A 24833-nucleotide genomic window follows, 5' to 3' on the forward strand; every position below is an offset into this window, starting at 1 on the left:
GACTTATCAACTGATTTTCGAGTGATTATTCGGTAATTTTCGGGTCACTTCAATTTAGAAAGGTAAAATATAACCAGAAAATTATTTTGAACTATGCATGATTTTATGTTTGACTTTCTAAGACAGGTTTTTAAGGGGATTAAAAATAATTCGAGATATCGAGGATTTCAGTTTACCGAGGTTCGAGTTATCGAGAGTCGACTTTATTACATTTGTTACCATAGCTAAAATATGTTTCCACTCAAAACTGTCTTATTATCGTGGTTTACTGGTTTCCTATGTTTATGTTCATCATATCTCAGATTTCTTAAGTCTTAAAGCCATATCCTTGCTGAATAAACCACAAAACTTCCGCTAGAAATATTTTGAATGTTTTTGTTTCTATTATTGTAAAAGGCTATAATACATATAATCATGCCTCACATTTTGAACGGTAAGAGACTAAAATTCAACAATGAAATTTGGGGGTCATAAAAATTTTTCAAGGGGTTCGGTTTATAAATATTGTTGGTAATTGTGTATTATCCCGAGCACAATCAAGAAGTTAAGTTAATCATAACGACGTATACCAAAATATGATGAAAATACAATACTTAAGTAACAAACTTATGGAAACTACAACAAGGAATTGTGGAAGCAGGCCGCCCAGACCAGATTATGTTAAATAACTAACCTAACCACCTCTATGTATTAAATTAAAATATACCTGCATCGGAGTTTTTCTCAATCAGAAGGTTCAGATCAAACAGAGTTCACTTCTTGAGTTCGTTCCGGATAATACACAAGTACCATATTGCATTAGTGGAGTCCCCACCCTTGTGTACAGGTAAGCTAATAGATGTAATCTGTAATGCCTTTCCGCGTTGCTCATATTATAGTCCTAGAAAGTGGGATCGAACCACATTTTTCGTACAGCTTGTTGTTTTGACATAAAGTCAGTCAAAAATTTGGCAAATCCTCCTCTTATTTCTGAGGCGCCCGCGTTCCAGGAACATATTTGACCACAGTCATTACTGCAGCTTCCAATATTCTAGACTTGGTTCGCAGACTTATCTTACTATTCTTCTAAACTTTTCTTGTAAAAAAACAAAAAACATCACCAAAACGAAACACCCTGGGCCGCGGCTATTCTACTTCTTACATCTTCAGCTCATCCACAATCTTCACTAATAACAGTACCCAAGTAAGTAAGCCTGTCCACTTTATAGATCTTCTCATTACCCAATATCACTTTTTCTCCTTCATTTATTCCTAGCCTAGACGACTTTGTCTTATTAAAATTAATTTTCAAACTTATTCTGGCGCTCCGAACTCTCAAATCTCAAAAAATTACTTCATTCTGCCAATGTTTTTTCTGGAACACTCAAATTGTCTGTATAACCCAAGTATGGGAGAGTATTACCTTCCCATGTGCCTAAATGCTCTCCCATAGCTTATTGCCGTGTTCCTTAGGACAAAGTCCATCAAACTAATTCATATAAATGGGGATAGGACAAAACCCTGCTTCACTCGTAATTTGACGCCAAACCAGCTGCTAACCCCAGTTTTTACCTTAATCGTGGCAACACTGTCCTCGTATATAGCACTAATCGCTTTGAATGTACTTGTCTGGTGTATCATATACAGATCAAGACCTTCACCAAAGCTCTTCCATCAGCTGAATCAAATGCTTGTCCACGATAAATAAAACTGAGGACTGAAGGGGTCTGATGATTCCTCTCCCCTTCGTGAAACCCCACTGTTCTTCCCTTAAAACTTAATCTATAGTATTTCTTAGTAGAATAAGTAATTTCATACTAAGTATTTTTCTTCCTATGAAAACCAAGCTAATGCCTCTATAATTAACACATTAAAAACAAAGTCCATGTTCTTAATCAAGAGACATCCATGCTGTGCAAACGAAATAAGAAACCGGAGGAGTCTAGATTGAATGTCAAGACTGGGAGAGTTTTTTTTAAGAAGGGCTCCATAAGTTCAGCCACTTATATAAGGAGGGGAAGGGCTGAAGTCCTGGCTAACCAAGAAGAAAATTTGGAGCAAATTTGGAAAAATGTGCTCCCCCACCAAACATCTGCGTGTGTTACAAGATGTGGATCAAAAACATATAATGCAGTTGATGAACTGTTTTTTTTTAAAACTGAATACAAACAAAAAATTAAACTTTTGAGTTAGTTTTCAGTATTTTTAAACAATTTTTTCATAATTTATAAATAAAAACGTTGTAGAAAAGGTACAGCCTTGTACGGGATGTTTAGCTCTTATGTGTCTAAAAACTCAGAATAATTCATATAGGGCGTATTTAAGCGTTTACAGCAAGAAACTATTGCTAGTATTGGTGTGTTTACAACATTTTACCTCTAGAAAAACCAATGTTGAAACAGATTTTTCAGAATATTTATGGTTTTAACAGCTAATTCCACAATTTCTCCAAATACCTATCGTTTTTGAGAAGAAAAAACTCTATAACACTTGTCCATTGAGTAAATTTGCAATCAGACGAAGAATACTCCTGTCCCAGTGAATCGTGATGTAACTAAACCAAGTAGCCGTTGTAAAATAAGAAGAAAAAATACAAGGTGAATTCTTTTTTTCTAGGCATGCCAAGATTTTGTTGGAGATTAGTTCACTTTTGTATTAGTTAATGTTGTGGTGTAATTATATGTGTTGCTTTTATATCCAGAGGTGGCTGTAAAAAAGGGAAAAACGCACGGCAAAGAAGATAATATTCTAGGTATGCCAAGGTTTTGTTGGGAATAAGTAGAACGTGAAAATTTGTCTCAAAAATAGCTGGAAAATGTCATGGAGACATATGGGAACTCTAGGAGATATACTCAATGCCAACTTTAGAAGACCTTCACTTCTTTTCTTATGATTTATCTCTTTGAAGAAAGTTTCTTTATTTGTACAAACATTCTACATAATATAATTTTTCATCGCTTTAAACAACATTCCAAAATTTTCTGCTTCTTCTGAAACCGATCACCATCGGCTTAAGCTACAAAACTAGCCTCTGTGGAAAGATCCTATATTTTCTTTTACAAAAGTAGAGTTGACCTTTTGAATTTGCCAAGGCCCCTGTACCAAACAGGTTTTTCTGGTAGGTAATTCTACTGGTCCTATTCTAGAGGTCATTAGACCTTTGCCAAGAGATTTACATAGCTAGAGGTCATTACACCTTTGCCAAGAGGAATGAGTATAACTTGTTTGGTGATTGGGATTTGAATAAAAGGAATAGTTTTCGTTACAGTTGATATTAGTAAGAGAATTGAATTCAAAGCTGGTTTTTTTTTGTTTAACATTTGCAAAAAAGGGGTAATTAGTGACTGGAAAATTTTTTTATGCTTGTAGAATCGGAAGTGTTTGATTAACCTTTGCGAAAAAAAGGGGTACGGAGATGTTTGATTAACCTTTGCGAAAAAAAGGGGTACGGAGATGTTTGATTAGCCTTTGCAAAAAAAGGGGTAATGGGATTTGCGATTTGGAGGAGATGGAGTGATAGTGTACTGTATAATACACAAGTGATGTTTTGGAGTGTATTGTCAATTTAAAAAGAAATTGCTGAAAAGTGTTTTGAGGGGGTGGGGTTGCATGGAGGGGTGAGTTGCACGAGGGTTCAGTTAAAGGGGGTACAGTTACACGGGGTTTTGGTTATCCAGGGGTTCAGTAACATGGGGGGTTCAGTTGCACGGGGCGTGAGTTAAATGGGTATGGATGTCCACGAGAGTAGTGCTTTGTCATAGTTAAGATAGTCAAAGTTACATTCTCTTGATCTTTCAAAGTTCACTTTGATTTTACTTACATGGGGGGTTCAGTTGCACGGGGGTTGAGTTAAATGGGGCTTGAATTCCACGAGAGTAGCGCTTTGTCGTGGTTTAGATACCAGTTATGCGGGCTTCTTCACGAGAGTTTTTTTTTTTATCTTTTTATGAGTTTTCTATGCATCGCAACAGTTCTGTTGAGTCTCGGAGGTTTAGTTAACGGGGGTTTAATTGAATGAGGGTTCAGTAGCACGTGGGTTCAGTTGCTTGGGGGTTCAGTTGTACTGGGTTTCGGTTATTCTGGGGTTCAGTTACTTGGGGGGTTCAGTTGAACGAGGGGGGGGGGTTACGTTTGGGAGGAGAGGGAGTGATAGGGGACTGTATAATACACAAGTGATGTTTTTGAGTGTATTTACATTTTAAAATAGTTTAGAAATAAAAAAAAACAAGAAATGGCTGAAAAGTGTTTCGAGGGAGATGGACTGCATGGAAGGTTGAGTTGCACGAGGGCTCAGTTAAAGGAGATACAGATAAACGGGGGTTTCGGTTATACAGGGGGTTCAGTTACAAGGGGGGTTCAGTTGCACGGGGGGGGAGTTAAATAGGGCTTGAGGTCCATGAGAGTAGTGCTTTGTCGTGGTTTAGCCTGTCACAGTTATTGTCTCTTGATCTTTCAAAGTTCATTTTTATTTGAGTTACAGTTGGGGTTCAGTTGCACGGGGGTTGAGTTAAATGGGGCTTGAATTCCACGAGAGTAGCGCTTTGTCGTGGTTTAGATACCAGTTATGCGGGCTTCTTCACGAGAGTTTTTTTTTTTATATTTTTATGAGTTTTCTATGCATCGCAACAGTTCTTTTGGGTCTCGGAGGTTTAGTTAAATGGTGTTGAATTGCATGAGGGTTCAGTAGCACGAGGGTTCAGTTGCATGGGAGTTCAGTTGTACAGGGTTTCGGTTATACAGGGGTTCAGTTACATGGGGGGTTCAGTTGAACGAGGGGGGGGGTGTAGATTTGGAGGAGATGGATTGATAGTGTACTGTAGAATACAAAAGTTATGTTTTTGAGTGTATTTATATTTTAAAATAGTTTAGAAATAAAAAAAAAATAAAAAGAAATGGCTGAAAAGTGTATTGAGGGAGATGGCCTGCATGGAAGGTTGAGCTGCACGAGAGGTCAGTTAAAGGGGGGGTGTCTCTTTGAGTTGTGTGTGTCTCTTTAGTCTGTATGTCTCTTTGGGCAGTTTGAATCTTTATGGTCTGTGTGTGCCTCTTTTGGCTGTTTGTGTCTCTTCGGGCTTTGTGTCTCTCTGTTGGATGTATTCCTATCTTGTCTCTGTGGGCTGTGCCTCTTTTTGAGTTGTTTGAGTCTGTTTTTCCTGTTTGTGTGTCTCTTTGAGCTCTTTGAGTCTTTTTGTTCTGTGTGTGTCTATTTTGGCGGTGTTTGTTTCTTTGGGCTGTGTGTGTGTCATTGGTCTGTGTGATTCTCTTTGGTCTGTGTGTCTCTTTGGACTGTTTGAGTCTTTTTGATCTATTATTTTATCTTTTTGATGTTTGAGTATTGTGTGTGCGTTGTTTGCATGTGTGGGCTTCTGTATCTTGGGGGTGTTTGTGTTTCTTTGGTCTCGGGTTGTCTATTTGTGCTGTTTGATTCATTTTGGTATGTTTGTCTTTCTTTTGGCTTTTTGGGTCTCGTAGGGGCCTTGTGTTCCTGTTTGGTCTATGTGTGTCTCTTTGGGGCGTTTGATTCTTTTTGGATGTATGGTTATGGATGTGGCGTTTTTTTTTATCATTTGGGTTGTCTGTTGGCTTTTTTCGTCTCTTTGGGCTGTGGGTATCGTTTGACTGTTTGAGTCTTTTTTATCTGTTCGTGTCTCTTTGATCTGTTTTATTCTTTTAGAGCCGTTTTGGTCTTTGTGGTCTTCTGTATCTTGGGTTTTTTTTTGTAACGGTGTGATATGCGTGTATCTTTTGGGCTTTTGTATATTTTTGTCTTTAGATTTATGTATGGGTGTTTTTTTTTTCTGTTTGTGTGTATGTTGTCTTTGTTAGTCTCTGTGGGCTGTGTGTCTAGGTTGACTGGTTGATTATTTTTTTTCTGTTGGTTTCTCTATGATTGGTTTTTATCTTTTTGTGGGGTGTTTTGCTCTTTGTTCTTCTGTCTCTTTGGGCTGTTTGTGTTTCTTTGGGCTATGGGTGTCTCTTTGGGGTGTTTGAGTTAAATTAGTATGTGTGTGTGTCTCTTTAGGCTGTGTGTGTCTCGTTGGGCTGTGGGATCTTTTTAGGGTGTCTGAGTCCTGTTGGTCTATGTTTGTCTCTTTGGACTGTTTGTGTCTCTTTGGGCTGTGTATGTTTCTTTGGGCTTTGTGTGTCTCTTTGGGCTCTGTGTCAATACGTTTAAGCAATAAATATCTTTAAGCTTAACCCGTCTTTATTCTTTAGAATAGTTCTATTGTAAGCAAGTAACAAACTCTTTCCTGAAGTTACCTCTTGGATACACAATGCAGAAACTTCATTTAAGAAACTATGAAAAAATTGTAAGTAAGTAAAAAGTTCTTTCTTGAAGTCACCTCTTGGATACACAATACAGAAATTTCATTAAAGAAATTATGAAATAATTGTAAGTAAGTAGCAAATTCTTTCTTGAATTCACCAGCTGGATAAACAAAAAGACATTTCGCTCAAGAAATTATGACAAAATTCTAAGTAAGTAACAAACTCTTTCTTGAAGTTACCTCATGGATACACAATGCAGAAATTTCATTTAAGAAATTATGAAAAAATTGTAAGCAAGTAACAAACTCTTTCATGAAGTCACCTCGTGTATATGAAAAAATTGTAAGTAAGGTGCAAATTCTTTCTTGAATCCACCTGCTGGATAAACAAAAAAGACATTTCGTTCAAGAAACTATGACAAAATTCCAAGTAAGTAACAAACTCTTTATTGTTTTCATGACTTAGATACACGAAGTAGAAATTTAATTCAAGAAATTATGAAAAAATTCTCAGCAAGTAACAATTTCTTTCTTGAAGTCAACTTTTGTTCAAGAAATTATGACAAAATTCTAAGTAAGTAACAAACTCTTACTTGAAGTTTTCTTCTGAATACACAATGCAGAAATTTCATTTAAGAAATTATGAAAAAATTTTAAGTAAGTTTCAAATTTTTTCTTGAAATTTCATTTAAGAAATTATGAAAAAATTGTAAGCAAGTAATAAACTCTTTCAAGAAGTCACCTCGTGGATATGAAAAAAATGTAAGTAAGTTGCAAATTCTTTCTTGAATTCACCTGCTGGATAAACAAAAAAGACATTTCGTTCAAGTAACTATAACAAAATTCCAAGTAAGTAACAAACTCTTTATTGTTTTCATGACTTAGATACACGATGTAGAAATTTAATTCAAGAAATTATGAAAAAATTCTCAGCAAGTAACAATTTCTTTCTTGAAGTCAACTTTTGTTCAAGAAATTATAACAAAATTCTAAGTAAGTAACAAACTCTTTCTTGAATTTACCTCATGAATACACAATGCAGAAATTTCATTTCAGAAATTATGAAAAAATTGTAAGCAAGTAACAAACTATCTCATGAAGTCACCTCGTGGATATGAAAAAATTGTAAGTAAGTTGCTAATTCTTTCTTGAATTCACCTGCTGGATAAACAAAAAAGACATTTTATTCGAGAAACTATGACAAAATTCCACGTAAGTAACACACTCTTTATTGTTTTCATGACTTAGATATATTATGTAGAAATTTAATTCAAGAAATTATGAAAAAATTTTCAGCAAGTAACAATTTCTTTCTTGAAGTCAACTCTTGTGTAGAAATTTAATTCGAGAAATTATGAAAAAATTCTCAGTAAGTAACAATTTCTTTCTTGAAGTCAACTCATGGATACACAATACGGAAATTTCATTGTATCTAAGTAGCAAATTCTTTCTTGAATTCACCTGTTGGATAAACAAAAAGACATTTTTTTCAAGAAATTATGACAAAATTCTAAGTAAGTAACAAACTCTTTTTTGTTTTCACAAGTTAGAAATTAATTCAAGAAATTAATATGATGCAGAAATTAAATTCAAGAAATTATGAAAAAATTCTCAGTAAGTAACAATTTCTTTCTTGAAGTCAACTCTTGGATACACAATATTTAAATTTCATTCAAGAAATGATGAAAATATTTGTAAGTATGTAACAAACTCTTTATTGATTTCACCTCTTGGATATACAGTACAGATACTTCATTCAAGAAATTATGAAAAAATCTCAATTAAGTAACTTTTTTTTCTTTATCACAAACAATTTTCACTTAGCTACACGATGTAGAAATTTAATTCAAGACATCATAAAAAAATTCTCAGTAATTAAAAATTACTTTATTTTCACTTAGCTACACGATGTAAAAATTTAATTCAAGAAACTATAAAACAATTCTCAGTAAGTAACAATTTCTTTCTTGAAGTCAACTATTGGATACACAATACTGGAATTTCATTAAATAAATTATTAAAAAATTGTAACTAAGTATCAAATTCTTTCTTTAAATCACTTTTTGAATAAACAAAGAGACATTTCATTCAATAAATTATGACAAAATTCTAAGTAACTAACAAAATCATTATTTTTTTCATAAGTTATATATATTATGTAGAAATTAAATTCAAGAAATTAAGAAAAAATTCTCAGTCTAAGTAGCAAATTCTTTCTTGAATTCACCTGTTAGATAAACAAAAAGACATTTCGTTCAAGAAATTATGACAAAATTCTAAGTAAGTAACAAATTCTTTATTGTTTTCACGAGTTAGATATCAAACTCTTTATTGATTCCACCTCTTGGATATACAGTACAGATACTTCATTCAAGAAATTATGAAAAAATCGCAAGTAAGTAACTTTTTTTCTCTTTATCAAAAACAATTTTCACTTAGCTACATGATGTAGAAATTTAATTAAAGAAATTATTAAAAAATCGTCAGTAAGTAACAATTTCTTTTTTGAAGTCAACTCATATATACACAGTATGGAAATTTCATTCAAGAAATTATGAAAATATTTGCAAGTAAGTAACAATCTCTTTATTGATTTCACCTCTTGAATATACACTACAGATACTTCATTCAAAAAACATGATTAAACACGTTTTGAAACTGCATGCTATTTGCATGCCTTTCCTTGGCACCTTTCCAAATGAGAGGGGATTCCCCACTGCTTCCTACACATTGCAAAAAGTGAGCAGTACGAAAACTCCACGTTTTCAATCAGACTGGTTTTTTCTCGTGTTGTCTAAACCCCCCCCCCCCCCGCCCGCCCCAGGGCCACGGGGCCGAAAGCCTGACACGGCTGGGACCCTCACCACCAAGGTCAGGTTAAGTTAGGTTACCTAACTTTTCTAGGTTAACTTACATCAGGTTAAGTGGCGCGCCACTTAACCTGATGTATGGGTTATGCCCCGTGTCCCTGGGGGTGGCAGGGGGGGGGGGGGGTTTAGACAACACGAGAAAAAAACAATCTGGTTGAAAACGTGGAGTTTTCGTACTGCTCACTTTTTGCAATGTGTAGGAAGCAGTGAGGAATCCCCTCTCATTTGGAAAGGTGCCAAGGAAATGCATGCAAATAGTATGCAGTTTCAAAACGTGTTTAATCATGTTTTTTGAATGAAGTATCTGTAGTGTATATTCAAGAGGTGAAATCAATAAAGAGATTGTTACTTACTTGCAAATATTTTCATAATTTCTTGAATGAAATTTCCATACTGTGTATCTAAGAGTTGACTTCAAAAAAGAAATTGTTACTTACTGACGATTTTTTAATAATTTCTTTAATTAAATTTCTACATCATGTAGCTAAGTGAAAATTCTTTTTGATAAAGAGAAAAAAAGTTACTTACTTGCGATTTTTTCATAATTTCTTGAATGAAGTATCTGTACTGTATATCCAAGAGGTGGAATCAATAAAGAGTTTGATATCTAACTCGTGAAAACAATAAGGAATTTGTTACTTACTTAGAATTTTGTAATAATTTCTTGAATGAAATGTCTTTTTGTTTATCTAACAGATGGATTCAATAAAGAATTTGCAGCTTAGAGTGAGAATTTTTTCATAATTTCTTGAATTTAATTTCTAAATAATTTATCTAACTCATGAAAAAAATAAAGAGTTTGTTAGTTACTTAGAATTTTGTCATAATTTCTTGAATGAAATGTCTCTTTGTTTATTCAACAAGAGATTTCAATAAGGAATTTGCTACTTAGTTACAATATTTTAATAATTTCTTGATTGAAATTTCCGTATTGTGTATCCAAGAGTTGACTTCAAGAAAGAAATTGTTACTTACTGAGAATTTTTTCATAATTTCTTGAATTAAATTTCTACATCGTGTAGCTAAGTGAAAATAAGGAAATTGTTACTTGCTGAGAATTTTTTCATAATTTCTTGAATTAAATTTTTACATCGTGTAGCTAAGTGAAAATTGTTTGTGATAAAGAGAAAAAGTTACTTACTTGCGATTTTTTCATAATTTCTTGAATGAAGTATCTGTACTGTATATCCAATAGGTGAAATCAATAAAGAGTTTGTTACTTACTTACAAATATTTTCATCATTTCTTGAATGAAATTTCCATATTGTGTATCCAAGAGTTGACTTCAAGAAAGAAATTGTTACTTACTGAGAATTTTTTCATAATTTCTTGAATTTAATTTCTACATCATATTAATTTCTTGAATTAATTTCTAACTTGTGAAAACAAAAAAGAGTTTGTTACTTACTTAGAATTTTGTCATAATTTCTTGAACGAAATGTCTTTTTGTTTATCCAACAGGTGAATTCAAGAAAGAATTTGCTACTTAGTTACAATGAAATTTCCGTATTGTGTATCCATGAGTTGACTTAAAGAAAGAAATTGTTACTTACTGAGAATTTTTTCATAATTTCTCGAATTAAATTTCTACACAAGAGTTGACTTCAAGAAAGAAATTGTTACTTGCTGAAAATTTTTTCATAATTTCTTGAATTAAATTTCTACATAATGTATCTAAGTCATGAAAACAATAAAGAGTTTGTTACTTACTTGGAATTTTGTCATAGTTTCTCGAATGAAATGTCTTTTTTGTTTATCCAGCAGGTGAATTCAAGAAAGAATTAGCAACTTACTTACAATTTTTTCATATCCACGAGGTGACTTCATGAAAGAGTTTGTTACTTGCTTGCAATTTTTTCATAATTTCTGAAATGAAATTTCTGCATTATGTATTCAGGAGGTAAATTCAAGTAAGAGTTTGCTACTTACTAAGAATTTTGTTATAATTTCTTGAACAAAAGCTGACTTCAAGAAAGAAATTATTACTTGCTGAGAATTTTTTCATTATTTCTTAAATTAAATTTCTACATCGTGTATCTAAGTCATGAAAATAATAAAGAGTTTGTTACTTACTTGGAATTTTGTCATAGTTTCTTGAACGAAATGTCTTTTTTGTTTATCCAGCAGGTGAATTCAAGAAAAAATTTGCAACTTACTTACATTTTTTTCATATCCACGAGGTGACTTCATGAAAGAGTTTGTTACTTGCTTACAATTTTTTCATAATTTCTTAAATGAAATTTCAAGAAAGAATTTTAAACTTACTTACAATTTTTTCATATCCACGAGGTGACTTCATGAAAGAGTTTGTTACTTGCTTACAATTTTTTCATAATTTCTTAAATGAAATTTCTGCATTGTGTATTCATGAGGTAACTTCAAGAAAGAGTTTGTTACTTACTAAGAATTTTGTCATAATTTCTTGAACAAAAGTTGACTTCAAGAAAGAAATTGTTACTTGCTGAGAATTTTTTCATAATTTCTTGAATTAAATTTCTACATCGTGTATCTAAGTCATGAAAATAATAAAGAGTTTGTTACTTACTTGGAATTTTGTCATAATTTCTTGAACGAAATGTCTTTTTTTGTTAATCCATCCGGTGAATTCAAGAAAGAATTTGCAACTTACTTACAATTTTTTCATATCCACGAGGTGACTTCATGAAAGAGTTTGTTACTTGCTTACAATTTTTTCATAATTTCTTAAATGAAATTTCTGCATTGTGTATACAAGAGTTTACTTCAAGAAAGAGTTTGTTACTTACTTAGAATTTTGTCATAATTTCTTGAACGAAATGTCTTATTGTTTATCCAGCTGGTGAATTCAAGAAAGAATTTTCTACTTACTTACAATTTTTTCATAATTTCTTTAATGAAATTTCTGTATTGTGTATCCAAGAGGTGACTTCAAGAAAGAACTTTTTACTTACTTACAATTTTTCCATAGTTTCTTTAATGAAGTTTCAGCATTGTGTATCCAAGAGTTAACTTCAGGAAAGAGTTTGTTACTTGCTTACAATAAAACTATTATAAAGAATAAATACGGGTTAAGCTTAAAGATATTTATTGCTTAAACGTATTGACTCAAAGCCCAAAGAAACATACACAGCCCAAAGAAACATACACAGCCCAAAGAAACATACACAGCCCAAAGAGACAAACATAGACCAAAAAGACTCAGACACCCCAAAAAGATCCCACAGCCCAACGAGACACACACAGCCTAAAGAGACACACACACACAGACTAAAATAACTCAAACACCCCAAAGAGACACCCATAGCCCAAAGAAACACAAACAGCCCAAAGTGACAGAAGACCAAAGAGCCAAACACAGCCCAAAAAGACTCAAACCGCTCAAAGATAAAAAACAATATAAAAATTAATAAAACAGTAAAACTATAAACACAGCCAAAATAGACGCAAACACCCAAAATAACAACACCAAGACAAAAAACACGCCAATAAAGACACATACATAACAAAAGATTCAAACTCCCTAAAGAGACACACAAATCCCCAAGAGACACAAAAAGCCCCAAGAGACCAAATACACAAGAGCAAAACATGGACAAAGACACATAAATCACAAAAAAAAGACACTAAAATATAAAAATAAATAAATTCTACAAAAGAGAAAAAAACAACCCAGATACTAAAAACCCCAACAGAAAAAAAAACAGATAAAAAAAAACGCCCCAGAAAGAAAAAGAAAGACCAACAGATTCAAACGCCCCAAAGAGACACACATAGACCAAACAGGTACACATGTCCACTAAGAGACACAAACAGCCAAAAGAAAAACAAACAGACAAAAATGACTCAAACAGCCCAAATAGACAAACCTAGCCCAAAGAAACACACACAACCTAAAGAGACAAAGCACAAAGATACAAACACAGCCCAAAAAACACACAAAGAGCACAAATAGAAAGAAATAGATAAAAAATACACAAAAAGTCCTACGAGACACACAGACCAAACTGACGCAAACAGCCCAAATAAACACACACAGCCAAAATAGACACAAACAGCCCAAAGAGACAAACACAGAGCAAAAAGACTCAAACATCTCAAAGAGACACACAAACAGAACAAAAAGACTCAATCAGCTCATAAAGACACACAGCACACAGAGACAAGATACTCACACATCCAACAGAGAGACACAAAGCCCGAAGAGACACAAACAGCCAAAAGAGGCACACTCAGACCAGAAATATTCAAACTGCCCAAAGAGACATACAGCCTAAAGATACACACACCCCTCAACGAGACACCCCCCCTGTATCTGACCTCTTGTGCATCTCAACCTTCCATGCAGTCCATCTCCCTTAAAACACTTTTCAGCAATTTCTTGTTATTTTTTTTTATTTCTAAACTATTTTAAATTAACAATGCACTCCAAAACATCACTTTTGTATTATACAGTACACTATCACCCCCTCGCCGCCCAATCGAAACCCCCCCTCGTTCAACTGAACCCCCCATGTAACTGAACCCCTGTATAGCCGAAACCCTGTACAACTGAACCCCCATGCATCTGAACCCTCGTGCTACTGAACCCTCATGCAATTCGACACCATTTAACTAAACCTCCGAGACCCCAAAGAACTGTTGCGATGCATAGAAAACTCATAAAAAGATAACAAAAAAAACTCTCGTGAAGAAGCCCGCATAACTGGTATCTAAACCACGACAAAGCGCTACTCTCGTGGAATTCAAGCCCCTTTTAACTCAAATCCCGTGCAACTGAACCCCCCATGTCACTAAAATCACTGTGAACTTTGAAAGATCAAGAGAAAATAACTCTGACAAGCTATACCACGACAACGTACTACTCTCATGGAACTCCCTCCCTATTTAACTCAACCCCCGTGCAACTGAACCCCCCTTGTAACTGAACCCCCTGTATAACCGAAACCCCCTTGTAACTGTACCTCCTTTAACTGAACCCTCGTGCAACTCAACCTTCCATGCAGACCATCTCCCTCAAAACACTTTTCAGCCATTTCTTGTTTTTTTATTTATTTCTAAACTATTTTAAATTGACAATACACTCCAAAACATCACTTGTGTATTATACAGTGCCATCTCACTCCATCTCCTCCAAATCGAAACCCCCCCCTCGTTCAACTGAACCCCCCATGTAACTGAACCCCTGTATAGCCGAAACCCTGTACAACTGAACCCCCATGTATCTGAACCCTCGGGCGACTGAACCCACATGCAATTAAACAACAGTACCCGAACCCTCCGAGACTCAACAGACCTGGTGTTATGTATAGACAACTCATACAAAGATAACAAAAAAAACTCTCGTGAAGAAGCCCGCATAACTGGTATCTAAACCACGACACAGCGCTACTCTCGTGGAATTCAAGCCCCATTTAACTCTACCCCCGTGCAACTGAACCCCCCCGGTAAGTAAAATCAAAGTGAACTTTGAAAGATCAAGAGAATGTAACTTTGACAAGCTAAACTATGACAAGGCTCTGCTCTCGTGGAAATCAAGCCCCCTTTAACTCCCCCCCCGTGCAACTGAACCCCCTGTGTTACTGTACCCCTGTATTACCGCAACCCCCGTGTAACTGTACCCCCTTTAACTGAACCCTCGTGCAACTCAAACCTCCATGCAACCCATCCCCCTCAAAACACTTTTCAGCCATTTCTTTTTAAATTGACAATACACTCCAAAACATCACTTGTGTATTATACAGTACACTATCACTCCATCTCCTCCAAATTGCAAATCCCATTACCCCTTTTTTTGCAAAGGCTAATCAAACATCTCCGTACCCCTTTTTTTCGCAAAGGTTAATCAAACATCTCCGTACCCCTTTTTTTCGCAAAGGTTAATCAAACACTTCCGATTTTAAAAGCATTAAAAATTTTCCAGTCACTAATTACCCCTCTTTTGCAAATGCTAAACAAAAAAAAACCAGCTTTGATTTCAATTCTCTTACTAGTATCAACTGTAACGAAAACTATTCCTTTTATTCAAATCCCAATCACCAAACAAGTTATACTCATTCCTCTTGGCAAAGGTGTAATGACCTCTAGCTATGTAAATCTCTTGGCAAAGGTGTAATGACCTCTAGAATAGGACCAGTAGAATTACCTACCAGAAAAACCTGTTTGGTACAGGGGCCTTGGCAAATTCAAAAGGTCAACTCTACTTACAAACTACATATCTGTCCCCTTTTCGTTCTCCTCCAGTTTTTGCTTCCAATATTAATACACCTGCAGACGCAGGGTAGGGGGATTCTTCACCAGATTTGTCCCCCACACATGGAGGGGTGGTGACCAAATTATCGATATTTTTGCGATCAAACCTCTCCGCCCCACACCCGACAAACTTGTGCACCTGTGAGTGGCAGGTAAATCCATGATTTGGGAAGGGTGTTACAATCTTGATTGGTTTTTAGGCTCGCATATCATAATTTTGATTAGCCCTTTATTTCCAAAACAGACACGTATATAAAGTTGTAGGCTATAGGGTTAATAAGAAATACTGAACCTTGTGACTTTTCGCCTTGAAATTACCAAAAACATTCCTAAGCTGTTCTCAAAGAGAGGACCAGAAGGGCGATGCAGATCCAGAGGATGAAAATGAAATTTGGCCTACATTGCTCAATTCTGTTTAGAAGGTATTGAAATTGTGCCTACACTGCCAATCCTCTATTTAGGAACAGTTTAACAAATGGTTTTTGGCAATTTTCTTAGAAGTGTGAAAATGACTTTAGGGTGTCGCAGCAAAGTTATGCTCCCATGTTTTGCGTCTAAGACCAAAGCCATATCCAGGAGGGGTACGGCTCCCCAAAATTATTGTTCGCTTCGTAAAAATGCAACACAAATACACATAAAAAGATTTTTGAAAAGGAGAAAAAACAATGCAAGTCTCACTTGAAGATTATGCCTCAGTCTTTTTTCTTTAGTTAACACGTTGTGATTTTTAATGGCAGAAGAAATGTATAAAAATGGAAAGAAGAAATGTATAATATATTTGCCAGAAACGGCAAAAAACGAGCTTCACTTGTACCTTAACCTGCTCCGTGTCAGAAGTTAACTTTAATTTTACCATTTCCATAACTATTTGCTAATTTGACTATCATTCTTCATCTATTTTAGTTTTATTAGCTATTACCGTTCTGTTTTCATATTCTTCATATCTGACCGTTATTTTCCATGATAAATAGAAGTAAAATTTTGTAACAATTTCTAAATAGCATTACTGACTTCAGCTCACTTGAGCTTGCTACGTTTTTACTTCGGTCTGTAGGACTCCCGTGAGCACCAGGGGTATTTAAGTAAGAAACGTCTCCCGAGGCTCAAAACTTGAAAAAGGAGAAAATTCATTTCGATAATGTAATCATAAGGCATTCCTTTAATAGTTTAATTGTTCTTTGACCAAATAAATTCAGTAAATGATAAAATCGATGGAATCTAAAATGTAGGAAATGTGTAGACAGCAGAAGAGCAACAGCACAGACGACCAAACACAAGTTTTGTGACTTGAAAAATAGTCTATCCTTTGCTAAAATTTGACAGGTACTCAAATTTTGTCCAAAATTTTTATTCGCAATCCAACATTTAAATTCTTAAGCAGAAAAACTGAAAAAGCGAAACGTTATTAGTCAATTTAAAATTATTGATTCAAAAGCAGTTTCTTGAAACCACATGAAAAATTTTCGCGGTTGCACCCTCGTGAACCCCTCGCTCTTTACGCTAAGATCCATAGCGCGTTAAAGTGTAAGGCCAAGTTTGATTATCCGTTCTTAAATAACCGAGACAAAAAGTCAATTTTTAGCGTAAAGAGGGGGATTGCAGAAGGGAGCCGCCCCCCTCATTTAAGGAATAATTTTTCTTCATTTTAAGTTTCAATGTTGATCCGTACTTCCAGTTGGAAAAAACTGTTTTTTTTTTTATTTCTCTAAGGATGGTAGTTGCAGGAAAGGTATTTCAAACTCAAAAACTTGTCAATCCTTTTGACTGGTCTAAAATTTTGACAAGAATAATCTAATAATAAATAAAGTTAATTTAGAAATAAAGTTACATAAAGTAAGCAAATCTTAGTTAATTCAAACAGGCATGACAAAACTTCAACTTTAGCCAACAGAGAGCAGAACTAGATGTCAAAATTTTGTAATTTTAAGTTTTAATTTATTACATGAATATTTTTTATGGTCGTGTTGGGTATATCGAGGTGTATTTTAGAAACTTGAGATGTTCTTTTAATTATGGTGTCTCTAGTAGCAGCTCAGCTTGAAAAGATGTATTGATTTGCACTATCAGCATTGGTTGTGTAGTTAGCTCATACTTATAACCAGTCTTGAGAAAAATTTTAATCCGGGCAAGCCTCTAGAACAACTTATTTTTGCATGTTTTAGTGCAAGTTTATTTTTTGCAACTAACATGTATATATATATATATATATATATATATATATATATATATATATATATATATATATATATATATATATATATATATATATATATATATATATATATATATATATATATATATATATATATATATATATATATATATATATATATATATATATATATATATATATATATATATATATATATATATATATATATATATATATATATATATATATGTATCTGTGTGTATTATTTAGATACAATTTATCAATAAACGGAACTTAAAGGATTTAGAAATTGGAACTATTCAAATTTGTCCTAGTATGAAAATGGATGGATTAGACCTTTTGACCTATGTTTCACAGATAGAATGATTGACTGATAGTATAAGTCACAAAAGCGGAGCAAAAGAAATCAAGACACTTCCTACTATGGTGTTATAGGCAATCAATCCCCCTGTTCCTCTACAGTACACTGTGTTCTAACCAGGGTTGCCACCCGATGAAAAAAATTCACTAGATTGTTTGGTTGACGTAATGATTTTCTTCAATAATCTAGCAATTTATGTGTTTAATTGAGATATAGTGATCTTTTTTTGTTTGAGCAGTGTAAAAAATCACTAGAAATAGTGATAAATTACTGGGAGTGGCAACACTGATTCTCATAAGGCTTAGAAGAATATTGAAGAGGAAATGGATCGGAATAAGGATAGTCAAGAGGTGAGTTATATAGCTACATAAGGCGCAGAAGCATTGAAAAGGGTGGATTAGACGTGTGCCAGAGCGAATAAAGGGGTTCCAAGAAATAATTTCTAGGGGCATTCGGTTATTCTCAGAAGATTTTAACTCTGCGAAACTGTTCTATTCAAAAATAAGACAAAGATAAGCGAACCCTAGACATTTTTCGCAGATTTTCACCAGCCGCAAAATTACCAGATTTACGCAACTGAATTTTACTAACGGCACGAAATACACGAAATATTTCTATTGAATTAACAAACAAAGCCATTCCAGACTAATTAATAGCTTTAATTTGAAAAAAAGGAAGAAAAATGCAATTGACCACTTTTCAAAAAATTACAGAATAGTATAAGCTTACATATGCAAAATAAAAAACATGTTCCTAGAACCCATATTGCATAAGGTACTCTCCAAGTCGTTCAACGACGTTGGTGGCTTGCTGGGGAGTGCAGTGGGTCTCATCATAGATTCCTATGACAATTGCTGAAATATGAAAAATAAAGAAATTACCAAACATACGTGATAAGCCACATGTTGCAGTAAGACAACACTAATGATACAATAACACTCTTGATCATTTAAAGTCAAAAGAAGGTTTTAAGAATTTTAGAATTCCAAAGAAATTTAAAAATTTCGAAAATTCTTTAGAATTCTCTTAGAAAATGAAGAAAAAATTCAAGTTAAAAGAAGGTAGGAATTCCGAGCCACAAACTAGAACTAAAATCTCAGGATTTGACAGGAACTTAACCAATTGACTGGAACAACTCTTACCTGCCTGTCAGTGATTTGATCCTTTTCTTTTTTATATACACGAATTTATAATACTAATAAGTTTTTTTTTATAATACTAATAAATTAGTATTAGAAAAGAAAGCTTAATAATATGTAAAGTTCAGATTTAAAAATTCAGCGAATCTCAACTTAGTTCTAAAAGGCATAATTTTCAAAAAATCATAGCCATACCATTTCAATAAAAAAAAGCATTCAAATACAAAATGAGACAAAACGTTTTATTAATTAAAGATGAAATCTAATAAATACCTAACATGAACTTTTCTTTTCTAGGATTTTATAATATAGCAAATACAATTTATTAATTGAAGGTTCTCACTACAAATGTGCCTCCTATAATGAAATACCCGACAACAGATTTTGGGAAAACCAAAACCCTTTGGTCCATGGGCGCCCATATGGGGGAGGGGGGGGGAGGGGGGGCTCTTGCCCCCCCCCGGCTGAATGATGCTGCCTTATTTTTATACTTTTGTTCTGAGATTTCTATTATATAGCAATAAAAGTAGCAATTAGACGAAGTTGCCCCCCTAGAATTCAGCTTATGGGTGCCCATGCCTTGGTCCCTTGAGAGCCCAATGATATACAAAAAAGGCGCAAATCAATCGATCGAGCGTGGTCAGTCTGGAGGGGGATCAAACATCAATGCAACAACAAAGCTCCACACAATACTAATTTGAAAAAAAAGATTATCACATTCGACCAAAGGATGCATAAATTCCGGCAAATACAGAGCTAAAAAACGCGTTGTGTCAACGCGTAAAGACTTAAAACACTATTGCCACTATTAGAGTTACAGTGCTTATTTGTCTGGAAATCAAAGTAACGAGTAGCCAAATCTACTCGAATGGTACATGCATGACCAAACAGGATGCCTTTAAATGATGGGTCAACAAAACACCTTACAATAATAGTAATTACGAGATTAAACTCAGAATTAGTCAGTAAACCGAAAGCTTTTAATAGACTAAAGGCCTTTTGGAGAAGCAGCAAATATTCTTTGCGACTAAAGTCAAGTCTTTACAGTAGCTATATGCTCCCCATACTCCTCTACGAAAGGGGGTGCTAGAAAATGAACCAACAGCTTGAAAAGAGAAACCTTGCATTCGAAAATATATGCCTTAGGAGCAAAGCGTATAACCCCAAAATCCACAGTAGAAAGGGCTAGTATCTCATTACTGTTGATCTAAGGAAGAAGCGGTAGAAATATTTAGGACATGTACTCTGTATGAAAGAAGGCCTCCTTCTTCGGACAGTCTACAATTGCAAACCAAAAGGTAAAAGAAGACGAAGCCGTCCGAAGAAAACTTGTGGCGAACTTTTGACCGAGATTTGAGGACGGTTGAGACCTCATCAGTACTTGAAAGGCAAGGCATCATCGCTGTGGTACCACTTCGGGACGAGTGGAGAGGCTTGGTCGACGCCTTATAAGCCACCAATAGCTCCCCCAAATGGTAACATAATTGTAAAACAAACCGCCCTAGATGGCAAATCATTGGAAAAATAAATTACTATTAGTCCTTAGATGGCTTTGGCGACCCTTTTCTTCCCTCTCGTAGACTAACGTGAGATTCAAGTTTTTTCATTTCTACAAGCCAATTTTAATAGGCAGTTCGAATTGCAGAAAAGTTCACTTGACAGTCTGGTTATGCAATTCTAACTCCTTGATAAAAGGTAAGAAGGAGACTTTTTACCGTTCAACATAACCAATTCTTGACTTTTATGCTTATTAACAAAAAAAAAATTTTTACTGAAAGTAAGGAGCGACAGTAAAACCTAAAACGAAAATAAATTATTCGTATATGAAAGGGGCTATCACCTCCTCAACGCGTTACTCTTTAGGCTAAAGTTTTTTTTATTGTTTAAAAAAAAGTTGTGAGACAGAGTCAAACTTTGGCGTAAAGAGCGAAACATATGAAGTTCTATTTTCGTATGTTTTTATTACGTATATTAGGGAGCTCACTCCCTAGTCAATATCTAGCTCTTTACGCTAAAGTTCGAATTTTGTTCGAATCACCAACCCCTGAGTCACAAAGGCCGGTTAATTAGAATAGATAGCTCTTTTGAAAGTACTAAAAAAAAACTTTAGCGTAAATTAGCGAGGTATTGACTAAGGGGCGAATCCCCCCATATATGTAGTAATTTCTATTCGTTTTAAGTTTTAATGTTGCTCCTTACTTTCAGTTGAAAAAAACTTGTTTTTTGTTTGATTTCTGATCGTTTTTTAAACAATGCTGGGAAATCTTGCACCGCCTTCATAGAAAGGTCCCTTCCCCCAAGGAAAAGTCCTCCCCCGTAACCCCTACTCCGACCCCCCCCCCTCCCGCTAAAAAAATTCCTTCTGAAAACGCCTGTATACTTCCCAATAATCAAAACTGTATAAACAATGGGCAAAGTTATAACTTGCAGCCCTTCCCCCGGGAACTGTGGGGGATTAAGTCATCCTCAAAGACATATTAATTAGATTTTCGACTATGCTGAACAAAATGGCTATCGCAAAATTTTGATAGGGTGACTTTGGGATAAAATGAGCGTGAGAGGGGGCCAAGTTGACCTCCAATTGTTTTGGTCACTTAAAAAAAGCACTAGAACTTTTAATTTCCGTTCAAATGAGCCCTCTCACGATATTCTAGGACTACTGGATCGATACAATCACCCCTGGAGAAAAAAACAAAAAACACACAAACAAACAAATCCACATCCATGGCCTTTCTTCTGGCAAAAAAATACAAAATTCCTCATTTTTGCAGATAGGAGCTTGAAACCTCTACATTAGGGTTCTCTGAATACGCTGAATCTGATGGTGTGATTTTCATTTAAGTTCTATGAATTTTAGGGGATGTTTCCTCTTTTTTCGAAAATAAGGCAAATTTTCTCAGGCGCGCAACTTTTGATGGGTAGAACTAAACTTGATGAAACTTATATATTTGAAATTAGCATAAGAATCTGATTCTTCTGATGTATCTATTGGTATCAAAATTCCGTTTTTTAGAGTTTCGATTATTATTGAGCTGGGTCGCTCCTCACTTACAGTTCGTTACCACGAATTGTTTGTTTTTTCTTGTTTTTTGTTTATGTTTTTGTATTCTTCTTTTTGCACTGAGGACAGCTGAGCGGATGGTCTCGACTGAAATATTTACATTTTCGAAATTTTTCTCTGGCTGTGAATCACTTCATTCCCCTGTATTTCCTCAAATTGGCAGGACTTATGTCGGTTGAGGGGGGAGGGGGACTTATGTCGGGGACTAATGCACATAGCAGAATTACATGAAAAAACACACAGATACTCAAACTGACGTTATTTTGCTACAATAACGGGGTTCTTTATAAAAAGACCTGATAACGTTTATCTTGAACAACAGCCCAATCTTATTAGTGCTTTCGGCTCCCCGATCGTCCGCGCTAAAGACAATTTTATGTCTTAAATCAAGCGAAAATTAACCAATACAGGATTGTAAGGCACTTGTCTAGATTTTCAAAATATCTTCAAAATATACGAGTAGGCCCCTCAAACTAAGGAATCCTAAATCTTTACCTCTATTAGCCTATAGCATAATCTGACCTTAGTCAAACAGTTCGTGGTAACGAACTGTAAGTAAATAGCGACCCGGCTCAATGGTAACCGAAACTCTAAAAAATGGAATTTTGATACCAATAGATGCATCAAATAACATCATATTTAAATGCTGATTTCAAATACATAAGTTTCATCAAGTTTAATCTTACCTATCAAAAGTTACGCGCCTGAGAAAATTTGGCTGCTTTTCGAAAAAGGGGGGAAGACCCCCTAAAAGTTATAGAAACTTAATGAAAATCACACCATCATATTCAATGTATCAAAGAACCCTACTGTAGAGGTTTCAAGCTCCTATCTACAAAAATGTGATCTATCTACAAAGAAAGATCACGGTGCGTGTTTATTTCTTTTGTTTTTTTTTTCTTTTTCCCAGGGGTGATCGTATCGATCCAGTGGTCCTCAAATATCGCAAGAGGGCTCATTCGGATGGAAATCAAAAGTTCTAGTGCCCTTTTTAAGTGACCAAAAAAATGGAGGGCAACTAGACCCCCTCCCACGATCATGTTTTCCCCAAAGTTACCGGATCAAAATTTTGAGATAGCCATTCTGTTCAGGATAGTCGAAAATCTAATAAATATGTCTTTAAGGATGACTTAGTCCCCCACAGTTCCCAGGGGAAGGGCTGCAAGTTATGAAATTTGCCCATTGCTTACATATTGTATTGGTTATTGGGACGTATACAGACATTTTCAGGAAGAATTTTTTTCTGGTAGGGGGGGGCTGAACGCGGGGCGTACTCGGGAGAATCTTTCCGTGGAGGATGTTTCTTTGGGGTAAGGGACAGTTCTATAAAGGGGACGCCGGATTTCCAAGCATTATTTAAAATACGATCAGAAATTAAATTTAAAAAAACAAGTTTTTTCAACTGAAAGTAAGAAGCAACATTAGAACTTAAAATGAAAAAAAAATTATTACGTATATGAGGGGGGGATCCCCTAAGTCAATACCTCGCGCTTTATGCGATAGTTTTTTTTATTGCTTTAAAAAGGGCGATCTATTATAATTAAAAGGCCGTTGTGATTAAGGGGTTTTTGAATTAAAATTTTTTTTAACTTTTAACTCACAGAGCGTGGTATTGACTAAGGGGACAACCCCATCATATACGTAATAAAAAAAAAACAAGCGATACGGCTCAATAGTAAGCCAAACTTTTAAAAACGGATTTTTGGTGTCAATAAATGTATCAAAAGAATGGGCTTATAATGCTGATTCTAAATATATGAATTTTATTAAGTTTAGTATTACTCATCAAAGGCTACGAGCCTGAGAAAACTTACCTGTTTTTTTAAAGAGGGGGGAAACATCCCCTAAAAGTGAAAAAATTTTAATGAAAATCACACCGTCAGATTCAGCGCATCAGAAAACCCTATAACAAAGGTTTCAAGCTCATATCTGCAAAAATCTGCAACTTTGTATTTTTCTTCCAGAAGAAAAATAAACGAATAAAGAAGTTCGTTACGTAAGTTAATTTGTAAATTACGTCAGAACCTAATTTAGAGACAGCCATTTAGCAAAAGAAAAGTAAAATTTTTGTGCAAACTTTGTTTACTTATTCAATGACGGCGAGCCAAAATAAAAGCTGCATTAACTAAAAAACGATCAGAAATTAAATAAAAAAATAAAGTTTTTTAAACTGAAAGTAAGGAGCGACATTAAAAAATAAAACGAACATAAATTATTCCGTATATGACAGGGGCTGCCCCTTCCTCAACACCACACTCTTTAATCTAAATTTTTTTATTGTTTTAAAAAATAAAGTTGTGAGACAGAGTCAAACTTTAGCGTAAAGAGCGAAGCGTTGAGGAGGGGACAGCCCCTTTCATATACGTAATAATTTCTGTTCGTTTCAAGTTTTAATGTCGCTCCTTACTTTCAGTTTAAAAAACCTGTGTTTTTTTATTTAATTACAGTAAAAAGGATGCGAAAAGAGCAGAACTTTGAAAGGTTCATCTGTCTAGCAAATTATTAGCCAAGTTTCAAATCGATGGCTGGGATAAATGTTACAATGCGCAAACTATAAAAAGAACATCTATTAAGATAACTGTCAAAGTACCTAGGTGAACCTATGAAAAACTGGCCAACATCAAAACCTAGCTTGAATTAGCTGTTTTAATTTTTCTTGACGAAAAGGGTTGTTAAATTTAACTCATTAGTATTGCTTTTTTTATTTTCACGGTTTAATATGGCAACACCGATGGAGAATGTGGTACTGTCCT

This window comes from Artemia sp. Qi Xiang Cuo, chromosome 19 (genome assembly GCF_049724085.1).
Source record: "Artemia sp. Qi Xiang Cuo chromosome 19, ASM4972408v1, whole genome shotgun sequence".
Taxonomy (NCBI): domain Eukaryota; kingdom Metazoa; phylum Arthropoda; class Branchiopoda; order Anostraca; family Artemiidae; genus Artemia; species Artemia sp. Qi Xiang Cuo.